This window comes from Lathyrus oleraceus, chromosome 5 (genome assembly GCF_024323335.1).
Source record: "Lathyrus oleraceus cultivar Zhongwan6 chromosome 5, CAAS_Psat_ZW6_1.0, whole genome shotgun sequence".
NCBI lineage: Eukaryota > Viridiplantae > Streptophyta > Magnoliopsida > Fabales > Fabaceae > Lathyrus > Lathyrus oleraceus.
In genome coordinates, this window is record NC_066583.1 from 384,815,544 (window position 1) to 384,820,172 (window position 4,629).

Genomic DNA, 4,629 nt, shown 5'->3' on the forward strand with positions numbered 1-4,629 from the left:
TAGAAAGGTGATCTGCCACTACGTTTTCAGTTCCTTTTTTATCTTTGATTTCCAAATCAAATTCTTGTAATAACAAGATCCACCTTAGGAGTCTAGGTTTAGCATCCTTTTTTGTTAAGAGGTACTTAATGGCAGCGTGGTCAGTGTAAAAGATTATTTTAGCTCCGACCAAGTAAGAACGAAATTTATCTAGTGCAAATACTCTTGCTAGAAGTTCTTTCTCGGTCGTGGCGTAATTGATCTGTGCTTCATCTAGAGTTCTACTTGCATAATATATGACGTGAAGTTTTTTATCCTTTCGTTGTCCTAAAACAGCGCCTACGGCGTAGTCACTTGCGTCACACATTATTTCGAATGGTTCATTCTAATCCGGAGTCTGCATTATGGGCGCGGAGATCAATGCTTGTTTAAGTGTTTGAAATGCTTCTAAACATTTATTGTCGAAGATGAATTCAGCGTCTTTCATTAATAATCCGGTTAAAGGTTTAGTTATTTTAGAGAAATCTTTAATAAATCGTCGATAAAAACCGGCATGTCCTAAGAAGCTTCGTACTTCTCTTACAGTTTTTGGAGGTTGAAGGTTTTCGATTACTTCTATTTTAGCTTTGTCTACTTCAATTCCTCTATTTGATATAATGTGTCCTAAAACAATTCCTTCTTGTACCATAAACTGACATTTTTCCCAATTAAGTACTAGGTTTACTTTTACACATCGTTCTAGAACTCTTTCTAGGTTTTCAAGACATTCTTCGAAACTTTGCCCGCATACGGAAAAGTCATCCATAAAGACTTCCATGATGTTTTCGAGAAAATCGGTGAATATTGCCATCATGCACCTTTGGAAGGTTGCAGGAGCATTGCACAAGCCAAACGGCATTCGTCGATAAGCGAAGGTACCAAAAGGACATGTGAATGTTGTCTTTTCTTGGTCATCAGGATGAATTTGTATTTGAAAGAAGCCTGAGTAACCGTCCAGATAGCAGAAATGAGAATGCTTTACTAATCGTTCTAACATCTGGTCTATGAATGGTAAGGGAAAATGGTCTTTTCGGGTTGCTTTGTTTAGTTTCCTATAGTCAATGCACATTCTCCATCTCGATTCGATTCGTTTGGTTATAGTTTCTCCTTTTTCATTTTCGATAACTGTTATACCTCCTTTCTTTGGTACTACGTGTATAGGACTAACCCATTTGCTATCGGATATAGGATATATGATACCTGCCTCTAATAACTTCGTTACTTCCTTCTTCACTACCTCACTCAGGATCGGGTTTAGTCTCCTCTGATGTTCCCTAGAAGTTTTACAGTCTTCTTCTAGCATGATGCGATGCATACAAATAGAAGGACTTATCCCTTTAAGATCGGTGATGTTGTATCCTAGTGCGGTTGGATATTTTCTTAAGATATGTAAGAGTTTTTCGGTTTCGAGTTTTCCTAGGTCTGCATTGACTATCACTGGTCGTTCAAGTTTTGAGTCTAGGAATTCATATCTCATATTTTTGGGAAGTGTTTTCAAGTCGAGGGTAGGTTTCTTAAGGCATTGCGTAGGATCCGATGTTATGGCTAAACATTGGTTAAGTCTGTTTTCTACATGATATTCAGTTAATTCGTCATTTTCTAATTCTGTTTCTTTTATGCATTCATCGATGATATCCATGAAGTAACATGTGTCTTCTATTGCAGGTGCTTTCAAAAATTGGGAAAGAATGAACTCAATTTTCTCTTCTCCTACTTCGAAAGTGAGTCGTCCTCGTTTTACGTCTATGATAGCACCGGCGGTTGCTAAGAAAGGTCTTCCCATAATAATGGGGGTAACTTCATCTTCTCTTATGTCCATAATTATAAAATCGGTTGGGATGTAGAATTGACCTATGCGCACGGGAACGTTTTCAAGAATTCCTACGGGATATCTAACGGAACGATCCGCTAATTGCACAGACATTTTAGTTGGTCTTAATTCTCCCATTTCAAGTCTCTTGCATATGGACAAGGGCATAAGACTGATACCGGCTCCTAAATCGCATAAAGCTTTGTCTATGACAAATTTTCCTATGTGACAGGGTATAGAGAAACTACCAGGATCTTTAAGTTTAGGAGGCATATTCTGGATTATAGTGCTACATTCAGCAGTGAGTGTAATGGTTTCGCTATCTTCAAGTTTCCTTTTATTAGAAAGAATTTCTTTTAAGAACTTAGCATACGAGGGCATCTGTGTAATAGCTTCTGTAAAAGGAATGGTGACGTTTAATTATTTCAGTAGGTCAACAAATTTTTTAAATTGGCCCGCGTCTTTGGTTTTAATAAGCCTTTGAGGATAAGGGATAGGTGGTTTATAAGGCGATGGAGGTACATAAGGTTCTTTCTTTTCTATGGTTTCCTTATTACTCTCTTCCTTTTCCTTAGGTTTATCTTCTTCCTCAGTTGGCTTTTTAGAGTTTTGGTTTTCAATTCTTGGATCAGATGGTCCTTCTACCTCTGTTCCACTTCTCAATATAATTGCATGAGCGTGGCTTTTCGAGTTAGGTTGGGGCTGTCCAGGAAATGTACCAGTTGGGGCAGCAGTAGGTGCTTGTTGTTGAGCTACTTGTGAGATTTGTGTTTCCAGCATTTTGTTATGGGTAGCCAAGACATCTACTTTACTTGCTAGTTGTTTAATTTGTTCATTAGTGTGTACATTCTGGTTTAAGAAATCTTTATTGGTTTGTTGTTGGGAAGCTATGAAGTTCTCCATCATGATTTCCATGTTGGATTTCCTAGGAACGTTATTGTTAGGCGTAGATGGGGTCGACTTTTGATATCCAGGAGGTATAGCTGGGGCTTGACTGGGAGCCTGTCCTGGTGCGTATAAAGCATTGTTACTCTTATATGAAAAATTAGGATGGTTCTTCCAGTTTGAGTTATAGGTATGCGAGTAGGGATTTCCTTGAGCATAGTTCACTTGCTCTGCTTGGATTCCTGTTAGGAGTTGACAATCTGTAGGAGTGTGACCTTGGATTCCACAGACTTCGCAATTTTAAGTTACGGCAACCACGGTGGCTGGAGGTGATACATTTAAACTTTCAATTTTCTGGGCAAGAGCATCCACTTTTGCATTAACATGATCAAGGCTACTTATCTCGTACATGCCAGTTTTCGTTTGAGGTTTTTCTACCATTGTTCGGTCGCTTCCCCACTGATAATGGTTTTGGGCCATGGTTTCGATAAGTTGATAAGCGTCAGCGTAAGGTTTATCCATAAGCGCACCACCTGCGGCGGCATCTATTGTTAATCTTGTGTTGTATAAGAGACCATTATAGAAGGTATGGATTACTAACCAGTCCTCTAAACCATGGTGTGGACAAAGTCTCATCATGTCTTTGTATCTTTCCCAGGCTTCGAAAAGAGACTCGTTATCTTTCTGTTTAAATCCATTTATCTGGGCTCTTAACATAGCTGTTTTGCTTGGAGGAAAATATCGGGCAAGAAAGACTTTCTTCAACTCATTCCATGTGGTGACTGAGTTAGAAGGAAGAGACTGAAGCCATCTTCTAGCTTTATCTCTTAACGAGAAAGGAAAAAGACGAAGTCGAATTGCCTCTGAAGTGACACCATTAGCTTTAACAATATCAGCGTATTGAACAAATACGGATAAATGAAGGTTTGGATCCTCGGTAGGATTTTCTGAGAATTGATTCTGTTGCACTGCCTGTAACAGCGAAGGTTTAAGTTCGAAGTTGTTTGCTTCGATTGCGGGTGGAGCAATACTTGAATGTGGCTCATCTTGCGATGGAGCAGCGTAATCTCGAAGAGCACGAGCTGGTTCTGCCATCTCGGGTATCGGCAAAGGAAGAAGATTTTTGAGATCAGGAATTTCAATTGGAGGAAGATTGTTTGCAGCACGATACTCCCGAATTCGTCGTAAGACTCGGAGATATCGTTCAACGTCGTTGATTCGTAAGTAATACGGTTCGCCTTGTGAGCGAGTATGTGGCATACAAATCAACGAAAAAAAGAAATAAAAATTGTCTTAGTCTCTACAGCGTAACGGAAGAGTTACGATATCGACTAAATAAAAGTCCCCGGCAACGGCGCCAAAAACTTGATCGCGACTTTATGAGTGTATTGGGGTATTAACTGCAAGTGCACAGTCTAATCGCGTAGTAATAAAAGATATCGATCCCACAGGAACTTATGAATTGATATACCGTTTTTCTAAGGTTACTTCGTAAAGCTAAGGCGGATGATACTTTGATGATTAGGGGGAAAAGTAAAATTAAAATAAGATCTAGATTAAATATCAAATAACGCGGATATCGGTATGTAGTTCGTCGTAATTAGGGAATCAAATCTTCGTTGGTTTCGTAGTTTTAAAATAAATCTTTTCAGTAGACACTATTGATTTAAAAGCCTTTTCTCAAACTCTCGCTCTGTTGAATAGACTATGACTTTATATTAACGTGCGCTGTCACTAGTTAGTTAAGTCCAAAATCACTTTTTGAAAACAATAGAATCTATAGAAACTCTTTTTAAGAAAATGCTGACCATTTAAACACCCTTGTCTCAAACTCTCGCTCTGTTGACTTAGATTATATAATTAAACTTAAATGCTTAACTCTCGTCCTCACATTTACCCTTTAAAAATACTTTTTG

At 38.6% G+C, this 4,629-nt stretch overlaps 1 non-coding gene across 1 annotated transcript; it reads left to right on the forward strand.

The window, feature by feature from the left end:
- The first annotated feature begins 3,323 nt into the window (after positions 1-3,323).
- LOC127089130 (small nucleolar RNA R71) lies at positions 3,324-3,430 on the forward strand. Its single transcript, XR_007790904.1, has one exon. It is a non-coding gene; the product is annotated as a small nucleolar RNA R71 (small nucleolar RNA).
- The last annotated feature ends 1,199 nt before the right edge of the window (positions 3,431-4,629 follow it).